This window comes from Carassius gibelio, chromosome A14, assembly GCF_023724105.1.
Source record: "Carassius gibelio isolate Cgi1373 ecotype wild population from Czech Republic chromosome A14, carGib1.2-hapl.c, whole genome shotgun sequence".
Classification (NCBI taxonomy): domain Eukaryota; kingdom Metazoa; phylum Chordata; class Actinopteri; order Cypriniformes; family Cyprinidae; genus Carassius; species Carassius gibelio.
In genome coordinates, this window is record NC_068384.1 from 10,819,384 (window position 1) to 10,843,808 (window position 24,425).

At 37.6% G+C, this 24,425-nt stretch overlaps 1 protein-coding gene across 2 annotated transcripts in view; it reads right to left on the reverse strand.

Annotated features, from left to right (window-relative positions):
* Positions 1-24,425, reverse strand: part of LOC128027469 (dystrophin-related protein 2-like) — a 147,083-nt gene that overhangs the window by 100,171 nt on the left and 22,487 nt on the right. The gene's annotated exons all lie outside the window — the stretch shown is intronic.

A 24,425-nucleotide genomic window follows, 5' to 3' on the forward strand; every position in this document is an offset into this window, starting at 1 on the left:
AAGTCTCTCTCTGTTTCCCAATGTCCCTGTTCCAAGTCATGCACACAAGGCTGTGGTGTCACTTAGTTGTATAAGTGAACTGATATGTGCAGGGGCTCTAGAAACACAGACCAAATGAGAGCAAGAAGCAAAGGTCCTAGGTTCTTTCTCTCTTTCGACTGACAAGTAACAAAAATCAAAACATCTAAAAGAGGAGAAAAAAACAGCTTTTATGTCTGTTTAACAACACTGTTGATTTCTTGTACATTCTCTAATATACAACTGAATCTGTCCTGTGATTCGCACTGTGGTATATCTGAGACTGCAGCACTTAAAGGGATAGTGCACCAAAAAAATTCAATTTCCATTATGATTTAAGCACCATCATGTTGTTGCAAAACCTGAATTACTTTCTTTCTTCTGTGGAACAAAAAATACATTTTGAATAATGGCTGTTTTTGGTTTTGTTTTGTCTTTTTTGTTTAGTTTTTTAACCATAAAATTAAATTCAACGGGGTCCATAACAATACAGATGTTAAAAATGTTTCAAAATTCTCTAGTTTCAGCCAGATAAAATCAAAAACAATGGAGACGAACAGGAAACTTTTGAGTCCTTAAGTCATCATAAATAAAACATTTCCACTATTTAACTAATTTAGATTTTCACCAAAAACAACACTGGACCCCATTCTTTTTTTTAATTTCCCCATTTAATTTCTTAGGGAACTTAATCTTCACGGAACAAGATCTTCAGGGCACATTTTATTGGAAGAAATGAAGGCACCCAAGTTTGGAACTACATGAGGGTGAATAAATGACAGAATTTTTATACATTATTTTTGAGTAAACTATTCCATCGAAAGATAAACCACTAAATTCTTGAGGGAGGATAACTTAAGGACTCCAAAGTGTCCTGTTCGCCTCCGCTTCATCCAGCTGGCTGAATCAAGAGTGTTTTAAAGCCAATCTGCGCATTCTCACCAACAAGAAGTCTCAGGTGGCTTGGAATTGAAACTTGGAGAAGGTGGAAGAGATGGAAACAGTATGACAGAAAACGAATAACTACAGTAAAAAACACTCAGGGTGTGAACCAGCCTGCAACAAACTGTGCCGCAAAGGACCGACAGCATTTAGTCATGAACTACACAAACAGAGCGCTTGTCACTTTAAGTAGGGCAACATGCTGAAGTGTATTTACCACACAAGCTACTCCATCATTCACCATGTTAGCTCCTCTGTCATTCCCTTTGCACCCTGATAATGAACCATTTTTGTCGCTAGGAACTGGGAGCGTTCATTCAGATAAACTTTAACATGGCTTTAGGAGCACGAAATGCGTTTTGATGGTGGGTCAAACCAAATCAGCTTTATTTACAGTGGCGAAAATGAGACAAACTGGGCTTTACAGGAAGCCAAGTCTCTACAAAATTGAATGCTAAAGGAAGTTGAAAAAACCTAATCTTGATCCGGTCACCTCAGTTGAATAAGTAATCAAAAGGTTGTTACTTATGAATGAATCAACTTAGCAGAGGGTAATCTGCTTAAAGAACCACCTAGTAAGAACAGGTGATGTGCTCTCCCATCAGCCAGCCACTGAGAGAAACAGAGACAGGCTAGAGTGTGCATTCATGTCAGTGAAAGAGACATACAGAAACAGAAATAAAAAAAAGAAGGCAGTTAGAGAGGAAGAGAGTGGTAGGTTGGTGGAACAGGCAGTGCGGCTCGAATAGTGCCTCCTGCCACTCTCACTTACACAAATCCACATCGGCGTCCCCAAGGTTACCATCTGCCTCTCAGCAGTGCGAGGCAGCTCTCCACGATCCACACTTAATCACCGCACAACCTCTTAGACACTAATTTCCTGTCTTTGTCAGAGGAGGCTGCTCCTAACAGAGAGGAATTTTCAAAGTGATGATGCACCCAATGGCCGTCGTACTCAACAAACCTGAGTCTTCCCGTTCACTCTACAGTCTCGCTAGTCCTGAGGAGCTTCATTTCAACGAGCCGCCAGCATACTGGAATCAATTCATCAAAGGCATAAAGAGCAAATGAATTGAAACATGGTGGAACTGAGAGCAGATCAAATGGATTTGGATAGTATAGCGCAGATGTCCTGTATTGTGTTTGTTTAAGACTGTGCCGTTAATACGTCATATTGCAGCATTTTACATTATAAACATGGAGTGAATGACATTTCGCAAAAGTCTAAGTTATTTCTGTTGCCAAAAGTGTATTTTTCTACACCAGTCTTATGCCTAGGTCTCTGAAAATATAATGTTGGCAAGTTCCCTCTCGGTCTGGCTGCTTCTTCCATTCCATTCCAGTACATTTACAGGAGGAAAGTTATTTCTTTGTTACCAGTTTCCAGAGAAAATAAAATATGTACATATTTATCACCATGAGACCTCTGCAGTCAAGCTAGCTGCCTCAGTACTGCTGCACAACAACAGACATCCTCAATACTTTGCGCTCACACCAGTGGTCCAGGATTTGAACAAAACAAAAATATATACATTCAGTACTACTGCATTTACATACACCCACATCACTACATACATATTCTCAAATATATGTTTTAATGCAAAGTTTCCACATGGAGCTAAAAAGGCCCTCATTAACCATCTCACATAAGCTGAAAGAGAATAACATGTTAACCCCAAGGCATTATATTGGCTCAGCAACACTCAAACCCACCTCCACAATTAGGTCTTCAAGACTTCCTCCACACAATGCAAAAAGTGCATATTTAATTTTTTGCACTCAGAAATGGAGCCTCACCAGAGGAGGTTAAGTAAGCAGAGGAGCCCGAGGTGTGACCCCCTCCTTGACTCATGCACAGCTCCAGTGTACCCAGGCATCTACACCACACTGCACGCGCAAAGAGAAACCTACGAAAAAATAGAGCCGGGTAATTAAAGATTGTATGAAAGATTAGAAGAATAGCTTTATCATCTCAGATTTGCTCAACTTTTACAAGCTCTGATGTCTCCATAACTATATTGGAGAGGATAATGGTACGATAAGCCATCGTCTCCATCTTCGACACCAAATGGAGCATAGCAGAGGACAATAATCAATCCAGTCACGTTGATATCCCCCATCTGAAAGCTATGAAACTCAATTGTGAATGTTTATGGGCTTTAAAGTATAATTAAGATGCTGCTTATAAAAATGTAAGATGTTACACCTTGGAATCCGGTTACCACAAACATTGGTGTTTAATATGATTTCAACGGCGTTAAAAAGCCCTTGGTGACACCAATGACGCAAACAACATTTTATTTAATTGGCGTCATTCTACAATAAAATGAAAGTGTCTTTAAACAGTATGCACTACAGATCCTTTTGCAATTTCATATGCATCAAACTTAATTTGAATATTCAAGGAATGGTGCAGAGTTACTTCATCTGCATATTTCTGCCACGCGCTGATTGTACATTCCGAGTCACAAATATCATGGCATAACTGCAAGTGCTTCCAGTTCCCCCATTAAGTAGAGGCACATCTCAGAGCTATACATTTCCTCACATCTCACTGAAGAAAGAACCCATCAACACCGTTCCAGCAGGAAGAAGAAAAAAAAAAAAAACAGCTTTTATTGGTCTCAGTCCCTCTGTGGATTTGATCGGTGATGGTCTTGATGGAACAGTGAGGCTGATGGCCACTACTTTCCACATCCAAACTCATGCTGCCAATAGATATGGGGATTATGATGCACTTCACTCTGTACACAGCCCCATTATCAGGCCTGTAATCACACTTTCTTTTTCCCTAATGGAGTTTTGGTCGACTCTGTGAGATGGTTCTTTCTTTCAGGTCGATGGGAATACATCATGCTCATATTCTCTGTGATATTGATCTAGGACTAGTCAATAATGCCTTTTGGGAGATAAACAACAAACCATACCAACACATGTGGAAACTGATATGTTTGTTGAAAGGGGAGACTCTAAGAGGGAGGCCATGGCCAAATCCTTTGATAAATAATTAAACGCACACATAACCCAACAGGGAGGTTTGGATAACCAATAAAAAGGTGCATCTTAAGTGTCAGCTGAATTAGGTTTAGATGACTTCCATATAAACAGGAAAGCTCTCCGATAAAAATCAAGTCAAGGAATTGTGTAATCAAAGTTATTGCATTATATATTACATCTCGTTTAGCAAATAAGTCCAGTATCTTGTAATATAACATGAAATGATCTCAGATGCTGGAATAAAAACTGTGTGGAAAACAAAGCCTGGAATTCTATACAGCTACGCTGAAGAAGCCATAAATCATCTATGTTTAGATAGTGTTTTTTGCTAGAAAGGAAGTTAAGGGGTACAGTTGGTCTGTCCTCATCCATCTGGAAGCTTTGGACCATATGACAGCACACATGGCCCAGCTTCTTTCAAGATGAGCTGATGTCTTAAAACAGTAAAACTGAATTTGTTACTTATACACATATACCAGCAAGTCAAAGCCAAGATAAAAGAAATGTATTTCAATAATATATTTGAAGACGTGTTATACTTTCAAAGTAATAGGGCAGGGTCTATAGTTATGCTTATTATTCTTATTATCGCTCGAATATGTGATTATGACGGGTCAATCGCTGCATTCTGAGATTAAATCACCAGACTCCTCCGTTTTGCAGATCCTCCTGTTGGGTTTATATTGAAATACTGACTGTGCGTACCACCTTAATCAATATTGCAGAAAAATCATTTTCAAGAAACTGTTTCAGTTTTTTTCTGAAAATCTCTTGCCTGAACTTTCAAAAAAATCATATTTTTCCACCTCAGGCGAAATTATTACAGGGCTGTAAATGCCGTAGAAATTTGGGATCACAACAGAGGAATGTGCTTATTAATTCTTAAATTATTAAGTCCAATACTAAATATTTATTAATTTAATATTGATTAATAGTGTCATTACTTACTCCTAAAGTGATATATATATTCAAGCCCTGTCACAATAGATTTGGAATTTAGATATATTAATTTGAACAGTTAACTAAACTGGAATGGATAAGTGGTAGCATGCAGTGTACTTTGAAATGAAACACATTTTAATTCAACTAAATAAATCCATGACATTTATTTTACAAAACATGTTTTGTGCCAAACTTGCTATATTCAAAATGTTTCAGGGTTGAAGGTCAGTGTAAAAAAAGGCTAATGATGCTCCTAACAAGCAAGTTTTACAGTGTTTTGAGCCAAGAATAATGTTTTATCAGTTTAAAAAGATAGTTACAGTTTGACTGTGATGATTGTAAATATTATAAAATAATAAAAAAAGGTAGGATAAACTAACATTATATTTTATAATGTCAGTTCTTTAATTATGGTTCAACATCTTTTTAAGGTCTCCTACAAAAGATCCTGGAAGAGTGAGTGATGTGAAGTACAGCTAAGTATGGTGTCCCACACTTTGTGCTCTGCATTTAACCCAACCATTGCACACAAGGCAGTGAGAAATGAACCAACACAAAAACACAGTGAACACACCCGGTGACCCGGAGCAGTGGGCAGCCAGGGAGCAGTTGGGGTTTTGGTGCCTTGCTCAAAGGTCTCACCTCAGTCGTGGTATTTAGAGTGGAAGAGAGTGTTGTACATTCACTCCCCCCAACCTACAATCCCTGCCAGTAGGGAAGTGAATGTACAGACTCAAACTGGGAGAAAAATCAGACCAATCAATCCACCAAACAAAAACAAAAAAAACTAATCTATCAAACTCTTAGAGATTTTTTGAATCCTGTTAAAAGATATCACAATGCAGAATATCATATTAGATTTGAGAGTGACTATGAGTCACGCTTTTAGCTCTGACACATTAGTGAGATTAGTTATGGAGTAAAAGGTCATTAACATCCCCAAATCAAACCCCATTTATATAAAAAAATGTGTATTCTTTATCAGTTTCCATGGTGAGTCCGTAATAATTTCTAACAGTGGATGTTAATGCAAACTAGTTCCTTCTTTGTCATGGCTTTAAAAAAGACACTGTTTGCAAACTCACACATATCCATTTATTATGGTGGAATATATTAGGATAAAAACGAATCAGAATCTGAGTAGTCATTGCTATATCCCACCATTAGACAACAGAGAGTTTCCAGCAGTACCCTAAAAGGCTTTTTGAGCTTAGAACTCCACAGCTCTTCAAAAACAATCTGCACTTGTAAAACATGCTTCTGCCATTTATCACTACTCTGGCTCCACTCATTTATTTCTAATGAGTGCTGTTCCACTCATTTATCAAAACTGAATTATATTTTACAAATCTATTTGTATGCATCTCTAGTATGTCTCACTATTTTATTGCATCCTGCATTGCAAGGGTACACTGCTTTTGCCCGATTGAAATCTTTGTTTGCAGTAGCCATGTACTGTGAATTGAATGTTATATTTTCCTTGTAACCAAGAAGACTGTGCAAACAAGCTTTTCAATGTTTTTTGATCTAACTACACAAAGAATGTCTCTTTTCCATAAGTATATTCCCACTCATGTCAGCATAGGCACAACTGTAAACAAAACACATGCAACTTCTATCACACCTCCTCTCCTTGAAATCTACAAGCCCTGTCTGTGCAGTGAGCTGTGCCTCATCATATCCAGTGTCACAGATGTCATGAAGTTGTTTCTGTCCACCCCAAAAATAACCGCTTTTAATCCACTCCATTTTATTCACTCTAATGTTTCTGAAACGACAGCATTACATGTTGGCCTCGAGGTCTGTAGGAGTGAGAACATAAGCTAAATTATGTAGGCAGACTTACTGTAAAGCAGCCTCTCCTATTCAAGTGACATTTAAAGGAACTGTTCACCCAAAAATGAACATTTGCTGAAAATGTACTCCTCAGACCATAGATAAATTGTTGCTTTACTGGATCAGATTTTGAGAGAGGTAACATCACTTACTTATCAATGGATCCTCTGCACTGAATGGGTGCCGTCAGAATCCAAACAGCTGACAAAAACATTGCAATTAATATAAACAAGTCTCCAGTCCATTAATTAACATCTTGTAAAGTGAAAAGCTACATGCTGCAATAAACAAATCCATCATTAGGATGTTTAAACTTTAAAGGGGGGGTGAAATGCTATTTCATGCATACTGAGTTTTTTACACTGTTAAAGAGTTGGATTCCCATGCTAAACATGGACAAAGTTTCAAAAATTAAGTTGTACGTTTGAAGGAGTATTTCTGTTCCAAAAATACTCCTTCCGGTTTGTCACAAGTTTCGGAAAGTTTTTTTTGAGTATGGCTCTGTGTGACGTTAGATGGAGCGGAATTGATGCAATCCCAGCGAAAAAGGGTCACGATTGTGTGTTGGAAGCACAGGCGGTGAGTAAAACTGCTTAAAATATCTCTGCCTCCTTGTTAGTGCATCCGCCTCCCATCAGAGACCCGGGTTCGAGCCCCACTCGGAGCGAGTCATTGCTGCTGCTTCTCTCGTTCAGTTTCAGCCTTCACAGCTGTCACAACTTCCGAACGCTCTCAACGCAAAAGCCTATTCGCGCTCGTGATTCTTTAGCTCCGCCCACACGTCACGCCTCCAGGCGCTCATGTTTTTCCGGGAAAAATCGGTAAAGACTATCTTTCTCTTATGAATATAATAAAACTAAATACTTTTTGGAGTTATGAAGGATGCAGTACTACTCTATAGGTACTCAATATTAACAGGATATTGAGTGAAAACGAGCATTCCCCCCCCCCCCCCCTTTAAATCATCCCTTCTGGCCAAAATAAGAGAACAATCCATAATAATGCTTTCTACAGTGAAAAAGTCTTAACACTAAAATCCAACAATATATTTGTTTAGAACTGGTTTGCAATGTTTTTGCTTGTTAACAGTTCTGGATTCATGAATATTACATATACTGATTCAGACGAGATGACATTTTCACCAGAGAAAGCAATAATATGTATAAAGGACTTATTTTAGTTGGAAGCAACAGTTTGCCATTAAAAATGTCTAAATAATAGATTTATTACAAATACACAGCCTTTTCCTTCACATGGATGGCCTGAGGGTGAGTCAATTTTCAGCATGTTTATCTGGGTGTGCTATTTCTTTAAAATAACAATTCACAACAAAAATGTACTTTCTGTGATCATTTACTCACTGTCATGTCACAAACCAACATGCTGTTTGTTATTCCACCTTTGAGACATTTGGAAGAATCTTCACACAGCTCTTTGCCACATAATAGTAGTTCTGTCAGGACCACTATCATCAAAATGATAGAAATTTAGCATGAACTTTGTTTTAGTGGTATGGTTCTGTTCTGGGGCAAAAAAAACTCCCTGCCCACCCGTGCAGCATGTCATGAATGAGCAGGGAGAGCAGCAAAAATAAACCCCTAGGGTAAACAGAACAGAACAAGGCAGATATCATTAATGATATTTAAGTGTAACACTTTATTCAAGCTAAAGGAGTCTAATTTGCAAGGAATATCAAAAAGCCAAGTCCTGACTGTGGCGAAAGGAGGAGCTGGGGATGGAGGAGGGTACTTTGCTCCAGAGCAAGCTGAAAAGCTGCTGAATACTACGGAATAAAGCTTATATAGGAATGCTGCGATATTCCTCGTATTCCTATAGGTAGATGTGATCAGCTGAGAATCAGCAGATGCAAGCTTGACTCATGTGACCTGCCAGAGCTAACACTAATGCTTCATTTTGTACTAATATCATGAGTCAACAATATCAACATTTTGCTGGGTGAACTATTACTTGATTAATGATATTTAGTGCTGGATGCGATTCATTTTGAACAATTCAATTCAAAGGTTAAAAACAAGAAAGTTAATTCAATCTAGGTATTGATTTTAAGAAACAAACGTACAAAGTAACAGAACAGAGGAACAGAGCCTCTTGTAGCTTTTGACATTCAACATCTGATATTGGATCTGCGATACGGAATCATTTATTCTGATTCCTGCAAGTGTAGAAAAAAAAGATGCCTTGATGACACCTTAATAAAGGAGAGCAAAGAAAGAAAAACAACTTTCATATCATCAACAGAACTGCACAAAAGAAATATGATGATGTGATAAAACAGGCAAAGGCCAAAGAAGAAGTCGTCTCATCCAGGCCTCTGATTTCAGTAGTGGTTATAGATCTAAAGCATGTGATCAGAGATAGGAGAAGTAGTGCTCTCTAGAGTAAAAAAAAAAATATATATATATTTTTTCCCCAAAAATTCTGGCGACTTAGGCACTTTTGCACTTTCTCAAGTGCCCAGTCATCAGTCTCCCAAAGAGCAGAAGGTTGGCAGGGTTTTCCTTCCTGTCACCTGCTAAGACCTCGACTCCATGTCCACTCGACATCCATTTATCTAAAGCCTTTCGGACTGACAAACTCTGAACCTGCTCCTACAATTGCCTTACATACAGTCCCAAACTATTCCAGGCCATATGGCTGCAGTCAGTAACAGTGTTGTATGTAGGGATCACATTAAATTGATTAAAAGTGACAATATATCTATTTTCAATAAATGCTTTTAAACATTCTATTCAACAAAGAATCCTGAAAAAAAAAGTTATCTTTGTTTGCCGAAAAATATTATACATACGTACATACACATACTATACTGATAGATAGACAAACAGACAGATAGATAGGGGTCTGTGTTCTTGTGCATTTGGAATTTGATATAAGTGCGTGACAAAAAAAAAAAGTGCTGCAGAAGTGGAGAAAAACAAATCATAAGTTTTAAAGCTACAAACATTTGATTAATTCATTCACAGCTTCTGATTAGACAGAAATGAAAAGTGAACCTCTGTCTATAGACGGTTTTTAAAACTGATCGATTTTCAAAAAGGCTTCGTTGAATAAACATGAGTAATGTTACGTACTGCACGTTAAATAATTCCTTACATTTATCTGTTTAAATCTCAAAACGAGGCACAGGTGTTTTTATATCGCTATATTTCTGAAGAAGGACTTGCATGTTATATGCCTGATAGCAGCGTATGAGCGTACCAGCTCTGCTTCGTTTACAGCTGTTACTGGGGAAACCTCTATTTCTCGCGCTTTATGTCTATGCTTTAAAACATCTCCTACTGGCAAAGGATGAATTTGCATTTTCATTAAGTCCGCCTGATCCACGCAGCAAACACATTTTGTTTGTTATAAAAAAATATCTACTCTAGAGGGACTTGGCTGTTGTTATTGATTCTATTTGGAAGTCTACCGGAAGTTAAGTTAGGTCCACAATACGGGCACGCGCATTAACGTTTGTTTATGTTGTTGCCGTTGAAACCGTCTATAGGTACAGTCCTTGATGCTGCACTTTATATAGTGCTGAAATGTTTCTCTTCAAAGCCTTCTCTTACAAATGGGTTGTTAAATAACAAAATAACACGTAAGCCCTTTTCAGGGTCTGAAGCCTCTTAAGATTCAAATCAATAGGCTTTTTCATTGAAATAAGGAAATACTTTGCTTCTGAGTCAAAGCTGATGGAAACGCATGCCCCTTAGCCCCACATATCTAGGAAGAATATAGCTTTTCCACCTCTAATCTCACAGTCCACACAGCAAATTTCACACATGTGATTTGCCTTGTGCCAATAAAACACTTTGAAATCCCGAACCACAAACAATGCCTGGAGAAGAGGAAGAATGCCATTGCCTTTGAGCCAGTTCCTCTGTCTCCCTCCTCAAACCCCAGTAAAACAACAAGAACAAGCAGAGGCTCTTTCTCTCTGACTGTAGCATTCTCCACCAAACAGTTCAAATGGCTTGGTTAAGATGACCCCATTATGAACACTTTATTTAGACTCAACTAAAATCAGTAATTGACTCGGTTTAAACATATAAGGTGCATAATCATCTTTAGTAAAAAGAAAACTGAAAAACTGAAATTCCTAAATTCCTTGCGTGTGTGTGTGTAAACATACTTGGAAATAAAGCCATTTTGGACTTCTGACTCTTCTGACTTCTGAAATTTTTCCAACTGCAAGCCATTCGTTCAAAACAACATCCCACCACCTCAGGCCTTCATCTGTCTCTGCTGCTCTGAGCCTTTAATGACAAATAAAGTGGCACGGCTCAGAGTGTTTTAGCATTAGTAATGTAATGTAAGAGAAAATTAAATGGATTACTCAGTCAAGGTTTGTGTAAATCATGTCATGCTTCCGCCTCATTGAAGTTCTTCAACTCTGTAAGGGGAGGAGACCACCTCTAATGAAGACTTTCTTATTGATGCAATACACTACTGGATATCTCTGTCAACACAAGAAGTGAAGCAGAACGTAAACTGCAATCGCACAGCAGCAGACCTCCTAGTCCGAGTCCAATGCAGGAGTTGTAGGAGAGGGCATTCAATTATGAAGCTGATCTGTCTCCAGAGCAGCTGCATGATGCACTACTATGCACCATCTTTCCACCTAATGCCTCATTTAGAGACATGGACACTGAATGGCTTGAGAACAACTGCTTCTGCACAAACATCCTGCCATTTGTTTATCTAATCCATTTTAAATATAGTCATGGGTTGTATAATCTGTAATGAAATTACCATTATAGACCTTTAAATATCTGCTTGGAGCCTATTTGTACGCCACCATTTTGTCAATTTTTTGCTTTTTTTTATTATGTTATGTTCATATATATATATACATATATATACATATATATATATATATATATATATATATATATATATATATATATATATATATATACAGTATTGTTCAAAATAATAGCAGTACAATGTGACTAACCAGAATAATCAAGGTTTTTCGTATATTTTTTTATTGCTACGTGGCAAACAAGTTACCAGTAGGTTCAGTAGATTCTCAGAAAACAAATGAGACCCAGCATTCATGATATGCACGCTCTTAAGGCTGTGCAATTGGGCAATTAGTTGAATTAGTTGAAAGGGGTGTGTTCAAAAAAATAGCAGTGTGGCATTCAATCACTGAGGTCATCGATTTTGTGAAGAAACAGGTGTGAATCAGGTGGCCCCTATTTAAGGATGAAGCCAACACTTGTTGAACATGCATTTGAAAGCTGAGGAAAATGGGTCGTTCAAGACATTGTTCAGAAGAACAGCGTACTTTGATTAAAAAGTTGATTAGAGAGGGGAAAACCTATAAAGAGGTGCAAAAAATGATAGGCTGTTCAGCTAAAATGATCTCCAATGCCTTAAAATGGAGAGCAAAACCAGAGAGACGTGGAACAAAACGGAAGACAACCATCAAAATGGACAGAAGAATAACCAGAATGGCAAAGGCTCAGCCAATGATCACCTCCAGGATGATCAAAGACAGTCTGGAGTTACCTGTAAGTACTGTGACAGAAGACGTCTGTGTGAAGCTAATCTATTTTCAAGAATCCCCCGCAAAGTCCCTCTGTTAAAAAAAAGGCATATGCAGAAGAGGTTACAATTTGCCAAAGAACACATCAACTGGCCTAAAGAGAAATGGAGGAACATTTTGTGGACTGATGAGAGTAAAATTGTTCTTTTTGGGTCCAAGGGCCACAGGCAGTTTGTGAGACGACCCCCAAACTCTGAATTCAAGCCACAGTACACAGTGAAGACAGTGAAGCATGGAGGTGCAAGCATCATGATATGGGCATGTTTCTCCTACTATGGTGTTGGGCCTATTTATCGCATACCAGGGATCATGGATCAGTTTGCATATGTTAAAATACTTGAAGAGGTCATGTTGCCCTATGCTGAAGAGGACATGCCCTTGAAATGGTTGTTTCAACAAGACAATGACCCAAAACACACTAGTAAACGGGCAAAGTCTTGGTTCCAAACCAACAAAATTAATGTTATGGAGTGGCCAGCCCAATCTCCAGACCTTAATCCAATTGAGAACTTGTGGGGTGATATCAAAAATGCTGTTTCTGAAGCAAAACCAAGAAATGGGAATGAATAGTGGAATGTTGTTAAAGAATCATGGAGTGGAATAACAGCTGAGAGGTGCCACAAGTTGGTTGACTCCATGCCACACAGATGTCAAGCAGTTTTAAAAAACTGTGGTCATACAACTAAATATTAGTTTAGTGATTCACAGGATTGCTAAATCCCAGAAAAAAAAAAATGTTTGTACAAAATAGTTTTGAGTTTGTACAGTCAAAGGTAGACACTGCTATTTTTTTGAACACACCCCTTTCAACTAATTGCCCAATTGCACAGCCTTAAGAGCGTGCATATCATGAATGCTGGGTCTTGTTTGTTTTCTGACAATCTACTGAACCTACTGGTAACTTGTTTGCCACGTAGCAATAAAAAATATACTAAAAACCTTGATTATTCTGGTTAGTCACATTGTACTGCTATTATTTTGAACAATACTGTATATATATATATATATATATATATATATATATATTAGGGTGTGTATCGGTACGTGTATTCGTACCGGACCGTTTCGGTACAGTGTTTTCGGTATGGTGCACGTGTGCACAGAATGACCAAATACAATATTTTTTGTGCGTAACATATGTACATTTTCGTGTTTCCACACGAACATATTAAGTGGCGGAAGTCTCCGCGTTCAGTGCAAATCCCGCCCCTGCAGCTGATTCTAAAGTTTTCAAAAGGCATCACACAAGTGTGAACATCACTACAAACAGGAAAAGAATGACCGTAATTCAAACGCAGCTCCCGTCTGTGTCAAATGAAACGAACCGAAAATGAAATGAACCGTGACTTTAAAACCGAGGTACGTACCGAACCGTGATTTTTGCTTACCGTTACACCCCTAATAAATATATATATATATATATATATATATGCCATTTGCCATATATTGAAAAATATATATAAAAGTTTAAAATAAATATAAAGAGCATTAAAAAATGTTAAATATTGAAAATGAATTACATATTTAAAAATATAATTCATTTATATAAATATAGATAATTACATGATCTATTACAATATATAATGTAATTTTTAATATCTAATGTAATGTGTTACCATTCAAAAGTTTGGGATAAGATTATTATAATTCTTTTTTTATAAATAAATACATTTTTACTTTCCATTTATTAAATAATCATGAAAAAATATTTTTCACAAAAATCTTAAGCAGCTCAACTATTTTCAACATCGCTAACAATAAGAAATGCTTATTGAGCACCAAATCATTCTATTAGAATTATTTCTGAAGGATCATACACTACAGACTTGAGTATTGGCTGCTGAAAATGCAGCTTTCCTATGATAGGAATAAACTAAATTTATAAATATATTAATATATAAAACATGTAATGTAAACCAATACATATAAAAACAAACATTTTACTTCCCTGCAAAGGGAAAAGGGCAGTCATCACAGTCATGTGGGAAATTTAAGCTCAATCGTGCTGAACCCATCCGTCCAGCACATTAGCCTGTGTCCCACTCACAGCCTCATCTGTAGTTCCGTCTCATTCAGTCCGACACCCACAGCTGCAGCCACCCTTACGTGCTGAAATCGGACATTCATACATACATTTCCATTGGCTGTTTAACTGAAAGAGCTTTCAAGGTCAAGCTAACTTTTCCACTTATGCCACAATATAGGGTCAGGGGTTTTCTAAACCGGGGATTTTAAATAACAATTCAAAGGTTTCAAATGTGCTTTGACAAAAGCCACTCTTGATTAGCAGATCATCAGTATTTTATTAAGCACAAGCCCAGCTGGCCATTTTTTTTTTTTTTTTCTAAATTGCAAGTGCTCCAGACAGCGATTTCACTCTGTAAATTCACTTTAGATATTTTTTTTTCTATAGATGAGTGACTTAGTGTAGCCAGTAACAATGATGACAGGCCATTAGCCACTGGAGTGTTGGCCTAATAGTTTTTGATTGAGTGGACAAGGCTCATGAATTTTCTGATCGAGTCGAGGGTGTGCAGGTCAAGTGTGAGTGCCGCCCATGTGAGGCGTTCTGTGCATCATTCTGCTTTAAAAGGAGACAGACTGCTAGTCTGTTAGTCTGCAGAGCAAAGAAGAATACAAGAGCACATCACACAGACATCCTTTCAAAATAGCTGTTTTCACAGAAAGAGGGCATTGAGTGCACTGCCTGCAGAGAAAAAGACACCATGGGGTGAGGATGCTGTTAAGTAACATGGGAAGCCTGAATAATCACAAGGGCAGTTTGTCCTTCAAAGAGCGATCATCAGATTTACAAAGAACAGAAACTTATAACTGGTATGCTAAGTGCATAAAAATGTGAATAATGCTTTTTTTATCTTTTCTTTATGCTAAGCGAGAATAATTACAGAATCAAAGTATTTAATTATTTCACCTAAAAAATAGATGAAATATATTAAGTGAACTGATTTTTTTTTTTTTTTTTTTGGTAATTTTCTAACGGAAAAAGAAGTTACTCCAACACTGTTATCATAATCTTGGCCATGTTTAAATTCAGTTTAAAATGCTGCTGCATGTGATATTTAATTGTCTAACAATAATGATTATAAAACACTAAATCTAAAAAAGAAAAAATAAAGGACACAGCATTACATTTATATCATTTAAATTAGTCAATAGTATTAGTATATTATTTTGAAATTGTCTTGTTGGATACAGTCGTTTCTAATAAATAAATACAATAAATAAAATGTATTAATATTAATAATAATACAGTGTTTATTGGCCTGTTCATTTGACAACTGTATTGCTGACATTCTTGTGTGGTACTACTGTTCATACAACATGCATCCAAATAACCACCAACTTTTTTCTGCCGCCTTATGAATGCAGTATGTTCCTAAACAAACACTACAGGACAACATTTTGAAATAATTAAGATTTTTGTAATGTTTTTGAAAGTCTCTTATGCCCAAGGCTGCATTTATTTGATAAAAAATACAGTAAAAACAGCAAAATTGTGAAATATTTTATTAAGTTGAAGTAACTGATTTTAGTGGTTGACCGATATATCGCCAAGGTCGATATATCAGCCGATATTTGTCATTAGCCCTCGCGGCCCACAGGTGAAAAACTTTTTTTGGGGCCCTCTTGGTGGCGCTCACGGCCCAAGCGTGGGCTGCGGCCCTATGGTTAAGAATAGGTGGTTTACAAAACTTGGTTTGAATAAATAATAAGAAATTATTCTAGAGCACCAAATCAGCATATTGGAATGATTTGTGAAGGATAATGTGACAATGGAGTAATGGGTGCTGAATAGTGGTCGACCAATATTAGTTTTTGGACAGCCGATGCTGATATCTTGATCTGATAGCTTATATAAAGCATATATATATATATATATATATATATATATATATATATATATATATATATATATATATAAAACAAGTTAACCAAACAAGTTATCAATTGAAGACACCAGAATGACCACTGTCCAACCATGAGACAGTTACAATACACCATCTCACCACTACTGGCAGTAATGCCTCAGTTGTTAACAAACGCTAATAAGCAGAGGAAGACACTCAGTCAACCGTAGCCTGAAGCAAAAGTTACGCTTGTTTCACCCAGGCAGGAAGGAAGTCGACCGGAAGTTGAAGTCGGCCACGTGCTGCCATCTTGCAGCAGAATTTCACTTGCGTTAGCATTCCCATTGACTCCCATTCATTTTGGCGTCACTTTGACAGCGAATAACTTTACATCTGAGGCATTTAAAGACTCCATTTGTCCATTATTTATTTCTTAACACACACGACAATGTATAAAAGGCTCCATTACCTTCTATGTTACATTATGGCCCCGTAGAAACAGTTTTTGTAAAAATAGGCTAACGATTGCGTCATAACCACTTGATTCTCGCACAGTAGTGAGTGACGTGACATTCAGCCAAGTATGGTGACCCATACTCAGAATTCGTGCTCTGCATTTAACCCATCCGAAATGCACACACACAGAGCAGTGAACACACACACACACACTGTGAACACACACCCGGAGCAGTTGGCAGCCATTTATGCTGTGGGGAGCAGTTGGGGGTTCGATGCCTTGCTCAAGGGCACCTAAGTCGTGGTATTGAGGGTGGAGAGAGCACTGTACATGCATTCCCCCCACCTACAATTCCTGCTGGCCCGAGACTCGAACTCACAACCCTTCGACTGGGAGTCTGACTCTCTAACCATTAGGCCATAGTTGACTTCCCCAGTAGAGAAATTACCGTACAGACAGGAGGAGAAGCTCGCAGGCAATTAACTTAATATGCCATACTGGCGTTACATTTTAAAATACTATACAAAATAATTAATCAGAATACTAACTCATGCTCACTCACGCCAAAGAACTCCCCGCTCAAGCTCGCCGTCTCTGCAAGATTAACGATGGCAGTTTGCACGCACAGCTACCAGAAGATTTACATCTGTCAGACAGGTTGCTGACGTTATCAAGCTTCGTTTGAGTCTGCGCGTCAGAAACGGAAGTGCTAAAAATAGCAATAAATGGGCTTCACTTGTCTCAATTGAGTTCCAATGGGGTCGCTGTGTCCATTTCTTTTACTGTCTATGGTTTCACCCCTGATTTCCACTGCACACGTCTGCGCCGCGTTACGGCTCTGACGCGGCTACCGAAGCTGTTCGCGGTCACTATAGTCTATGCTGGTGTTTACACCAGACGCTCTGCGGCACTTTTCAAAAGCGTCCCTGAAGTAGCTTTCCGCACCGCTTCGCTAAAGATAGGCGCCTAGTCTATTTCTGACGCACCCCGCGTCCAAACCGTACAGTAAATACAAAATAGAGGTGAAAAAAATAATGTGCATTTCAAAATAAACACCCTGTGCAGACTCCCAATCGTATTTCACATTACCATATTAATGCGGCCAGAAATAGATGACAAGAGGTTTATCCTTAAAGTTGAAAAACCTCACATTATTATATGACACCACAGATCCTTTTTACAAGGCCAATTAAAAAAAGGAAGTGGTGTGGAGTTTAACTGCAGGAGTTGCATGACTGGAATATACATAATTAAACCTAACAAAACATTAACATTTAGCCAACCATGTTAGATCACACAGAAATCAAGAAATGTTGGACCATAGGCTGTAGTGTTGGGAGAGGCAAATCACGTGGTCTCGCGAATCCTACCGCTGTGATCCGCCTGTACCATTTTTGCTGTGCTGCATGTGCTGAATTACGGCTGTTTCACACATACTCTGTCTGAAGTGTGTATGCGTTGCATATTTTTTTACGCACCCATGTTAAAGGATTTCAGCGTTCACACTGCATGCGGCTGAGGTCTGTCAGTGCGTTCCAGGAGCGGTCCGTCAGTGCGCCTATATTTTTTAATTTGCACTTTATCTAAATTTTCATTTACAACTCATTTAATTTGAAAAATATTATTTTTTATTTATTTTAGCAAAATATTTTATTGTTTTTGTTTATTTTATATAAATGCTATTTATTTTTTTGTACATAAAATCTGTCAAATCTTACTGATTATTTTTTTTGTGTGTGTGTTAATATGCCTGACTTGAGCCTTTTAATTTTGTTCTTGATGCAGATTGATTTGTTCCTTGAATTGCTGTGTGTTTGACATCTTGTTGTATGTGCAGGTTTATATACACATGAATAATAAACTGTTAAACTGCAAGTGGATTTCATTTAGTTATTGAATACAAATCAAAACAAGGCTGAGATCAATAAACCAATACAGTGCTAATATTTGATTGGGCCCTGGGCCACTTTGTAATGTAAAATTTGGGCCCCGACATCAAAAAGGTTAAGAGCCCCTGTTGTAAACCAAGATAAACTACCATTGAATAGCTTGGGGGAAGAAAGTGTTTTGAAAAATGCACATCCTGAAAAATGCACCTCAGTGACAAAAAAATATATATATTTATTTTTTAAGGAGCCATTAGGAGCAGTGTATTCTGACTATGTTACGCTACTGAGTTTTTCTTTCTTTCTAAAATCTCTTCTCTGGAGATGGAGAAAAGCCACAAAGGCAAAACTCTGGCAGCTGGAATGTCTAATCTTACTTAATTCCACCCTTACATATTACAGAGTAATTCATTAATAGCAATCATCATTTCCCAATCTGCATTAAAATGATTTCAGTCTTAATGTCACTTTCTGAGGACAGATGGTGATAACTTTCCCATTTTTAATCATAAATCTAATTTACAATTGCTAAGGAATGGCATCCATATTTGATGAAAGCCTATATCTCAAATCAAAGACCAATAAAGCCTGTAAATCATTTTCAGTACATCACAGGAAATGAGTGAAGGGGTCTTCCTCCAGTCACCACCAGACACTCTCAAAGGCTCTCTCTCTTTCTGTCTCTCTCTGAATCCGTCAACTGCCTGTCATTTTGGTTATGTTTAATAACCGAGCCGCAAACTTCTTTTAACTTCAGGCAAGAGCAAAAAGGTACAAAGTATTTCTGTAAGCAAAAGAAAGAGAAAGAGGTAAACATATTTGCAACATTTCCATGCTACACACAGCTAGAGTAATCTTAAAAGCGTGTTGTGAAGTTGTCAGAACCAATGCAGAAATTCCTGCCCACTCTATTAAAATCCCACCAGCATTTCCTCCCTATATTCATTTCACTGCACTCAAAAAAAAAATTGGGGGATGAGAAACGGAGGCAGAGCGGGGACAAATTGCTTTGGTGTTGCAGAGAGCACTCCCCTGAAAAGAGAAGAGCACAAGACGCCTTCTCTAATTCAAATACCCCTTGTATTTAAAATGATGAGATGCCATTAAAACCTTTTAAAAGGTTATATCTTGCCTCAAAATACCAAAAAGAAATGCTGAATAAAATGTCCAGTAGAAGAACTGCAAGAGAAAGGACTATCTTAAATGGATTCAGTGCTGGATTCAATGTAAGTTAAGCTCGGTCGACAGCATTTGTGACATGTTGATTACCACAAAAAAATTTGCCTTGTTCCTAATCTTTTTAATAAATAAATACATTTACACTTACTGTATGCATCCAATTTGTGGCCCTTTCTATCTCATTTCCAGCAGTATGCACTTATCACCCACATGCAGAGGGAGAGCCTTACTCTCCAACCTCATTCCTTGATCAAAAAACAACACCTGCTCCAAAACCTTCAGCTCCACAGTACACCTCAAAGGTAGGATGCACATGAGCAGCCAAAGTATTTTTGTCAGGTTACTGAAAAAAAACTATATTTCCTGTCATTGTAGTTTATCTTTCAACTAAAATGAATGAAGCCTTCTCACTTTGTGTGATTTCTTCAGGCTTGGTGAAGCGGAAGCGGTGACCATGACACTGTTTCCCCCCATTTCTTCTGACATAATGAGCTCTACCTTTCTGAAGGCGAAATTACAGCGTATTATTCTTGGGCTGTGAGTGATGACTCCTCAAAACAATGCTCCTGTAAATAAATTATATTTCTCCTCAGTATTGATTAGTATTTTACTGGCAAACTGCATTATGGAGGAGGTCACAGACGATATTACAGCTATAGTTTAAAATTTTATAAACTTTTAAAAAGATAACACGTGAAAAGCTTTTCAACCTCCTTCTGTTAAAATACAAACGTTGCTGACCTGCTTTTTTACCAAAAGAGAAAACACTTTCAACACATTGAAGACCTTTAAATACTGTAAATCTCTATTAAAATGGAAAAATAAACTTATTAAAAGAGCTATTTTATTAAATGGGTCGGTCTGACTCTGAAGCCTAGTCTAGATGTTCCTTCTTCGTAGCTATTAAAAATACACAATGCATGCTCACGTGAATTCTATCCTACAGAAAATTAAATGAAATTCTATTCATGTAATGTAATGACTTGCTGCTTTATCAAACCACCACTACCTTAACTGGTGTATAAACAAACCGGATTACCCTGAGTAAAACAAAATCTTATTTTATGAGACCACGGCAATTAACATTTACATTATTTATCAAGGACTCACATCAAAAGGCACAGTTTTTGTCTTAATTTGACACTAAAAGAGATGAATGTGATATGCCATTACAAGTATATGCTGTTTAATGGACTCTTAAATGCTGGCAGGCACAGAGCATCTTAATAAACCTATTTGTCAGAGAACACTGATGAGGATGTTTTGTTTGATCAATAGTTTCCAATGACCATGTCTCTGAGTGTAGTATTAAAGGAATGTTCCAGGTTCAATACAACTGACAGCATTCAATGCACAATAACAATTACCACGGAAAACACTTTCGACTTTTCTCTTGCTCTTTTGAAAGGCAAGTTCCACTGTTACAATGAGTTTTATGACTACAGTTAAAAATACATATGGTGCAAAACAAAATTATATTCTATAGTAATTGATAATATGAAATGCTATGGACTGAAGTTAACTTGTACTGAACAATGGACATTTCTTTAAAATGTTGCATCAGTAAAACAGAGTCACAATTTGATGTTATGTTTAACCATGACATGAATTAATGCTTTGCAGCTGCCCAATAGAACCTTAATGTAAAGTGTTACCAATACATGTATATAAAAGCATATGCTGGTTCTGTTCTGCATTTCTACAGTAGACATCCTTCCTAAATCTGTCCTCCTCTTTCCTGTTTGGCTGTCTAAGCATTCCCAGATAAAACTCCAATTCTCCCAGTCACGCTTCACCTGAAACAAGTAAAGCAATTCAAGCAGATCTGACACATGAAGACCTCCCTAAGAAAAGAGGGAAAGCAGCCTGAGAGCACGCACAGATTTCTCTCAATAATGAAACTGGATATACACCCTTAAGCTTCATAAAGGAGCAAGCAATGACAACATGATTTAATGACAACAAAGCACGATTCGTCAACAAGAGAATATCACACAAGAGCTTAGCATGACTCTCCACAAAAAACACATCTCCCCCAAAGAGTCATGGAGGTTCAGCCTCGTCTGGCACCACACGGAGCATACCTCCTGCTGTGGAAAAATTACATGGACTAAAGTCAGAGCACGCGCTCCAACAAATCTACGTCTTTGGAGACTGTGGAGAAATGAAAACCCAAACACAGAAATCTGCTCCTATTCTGTGAGCAAGACTAAAGACTCTGCAGTCAGACTTCATCCTTGTCTCAGCCTCAGACAGCTCACCACAGAGGTTTGAAAGGTCTGGAAGCATCTAGCACACAAAGCACACTTCTAGCACACAAAAATGGCAAGAGCTGGCTGAAATACGCAGTTCCCAGCTACTCAGAAGTGCATCAGCATATTGCAAACTATAATTTCTTATCATATTATTTTCATTTATTATCGTTATCATAGACACAAGGTTTGTTTATACTTACTTCCAAGTTGCAAAATCATGTGGATAAATGAAAAGACAAAAAAAAAAAAAAAACATCTCTAGCTTAATGTGTTGTTAAATGAAACTACAGCAGTAAAATAGCTTGTAGTTACGGGAAAGTTTCCTCAGAACTAGATCTTCGGACCTTATCTAGTGCACACATTGGCACCTTAAAGGTATAGTTCAACCAAAACTCAATGTAATTTTTTTCACCAAAATGCAGGTCAATCAGAAAATGAACTAATGACATAATTTTCGAAAAAATCAAGTCAAAAAGTGAATCTGGAGTTCATTCCGGAAGTTCAATACAGCTACCCAAGTGAACTTTTCTAGAAAAATTCACTCCAGCTGGTGAACACCTCCAAACTACCACTGATCCTGCCCTTTTTGATTAAATGAAAGCTGCTTGCTTTGAAGCAATCTGTTCTATAAAACACTATATAAATAATAATGTGAGGTGACTCGACTGGAGTGCCAAATTGCAGAGTTGATGTAAATATATCCACATCGGTATGATCGGATGCTTTCTCGTCGCTGTAATTTTGTGTGTTTATTTAGTTACTGAGGGGAAAGCGCACAGCACATATTTACATATGCATCTAAATGTCTTTCTCAGCAGTCCGGGTGGCACTAGGATGTTCGCTAACCATATATTTCTGCAAAAAACTTCAACTCCTAAGCAATTAACAAAAAGAACATTGGTGTGAGTATATCAGGGCCTTTCCTGTCCTGTATTAAAGCTGCGGTAGGGAACTTTTGACGCTCTAGCGGTTAATAAACAGAACTGCTTGAGTCTTGCGGAAGAACATCGTAGCCGGAACTACTTCTCTCTGTTTATGTCTATGAAGAATCACAAAGGTACTGGGTTACTCCGCCACGGTTTCCCCGAAGCAATCTAAAATAGTCCGAATATAAACACTTATTATAGGTGCACCCTAGTGATTCAGGACAAGCCAAAAACACGTTTTGGAAAATGGATTCATGCTGTACTCGCTTATTATATACATTTTTCTACATTTTGAACACAAATTCTACTGTCAGGACATATTGACAGGTTTAATAAATATGTAAAAAATATTTTTTTACAAAAGTTCCCTACAACACGAAAGTTGAAAGTCACAATGAAAGTCAATGGCGTCCAAAAACAAAAGGACTCAATTGACTTCCACTGAAGTGTTCAACAAAAGAAAGTCATACAGGTCTGGAATGAAAAGACTGATTAAATTACAGAATTTTCATTTTTTTCAGTGAACTGCTCTTTAAAAGCACACATTGATATAATTCATATATAAATGATACACCAGAAAAACTGGTGTAGGATATAGGCCACGTCCACACGTACACAGGAGTTTTTTGTTCTTCCATTTAAAAAAAAAAAAAATCTCTGCCCACATAATACGCATGCTATAAAGCACTGTCAAGAGCATGCCAAGACATTAGGTTTCGATATAATCTCAACCATAAAGCCATATTGACCAATCAGATGCCTGAAAAATTTTCAGTGACTGAAAAACCGGTGTTCGGTTTCAGTGACATGGTGCAGCTTTTGCATATGAATTAACGGCCAAACCGCATAGAAAATGCTATGTTCTTGCAAATAACTTTGTTCTTGTGGACAGGGCATTAAATTAAACATGACATTTTGAAGTAGACTGAATTAGTATTTTCTTGATTACTGTGATTTTCTTTTTACACCTTTCTTTTTTATACTTGTTTGTTTTTACAGTGTACACATTGCGATTTAAAGTACACATATTTGTGTTTCAAAGTGACTTAACAAGCACCCTTTAGAGTTCACTAAAGTACTGTATACTCAGTTATAGGCTATGCCATTTTTTTCTTACAGTAGATAGCTAGCAGAATCTATGTGAAAAGTGGCCAGTGAGAGAGCAAATTGTGGACCCGAGGACTCATTACTGAGTCGACGAGCAAAGAATAGAATAGGGAGAACTACACCCTCCTCTCTGGTCCCTGTGAATCACCACTGGGTCTTGATAAAGAGAGCAAGCAAAACCACAAGCGACCTCCTTTAGAAAAATGTCAACCATATCAAAACTTAACAGGAACAATTATTTGTGTCTACGGTTGGGTATGAGCAAGTCAAACATGGGTCAGTGTTGTTTGGAATCATGCGGCTAATGGGGTAAAAAAAATGACAAATGGGCTTCACTCGCCTCTTTTCATGCTATCACCCTTCACATTTTCCAGATCCCGAGCTCTTATTAGTCAGATATCGAACTGATCCTGGGTTTGAGGACTGGCACGTTTGCTTGACAGCGTCCGATCGA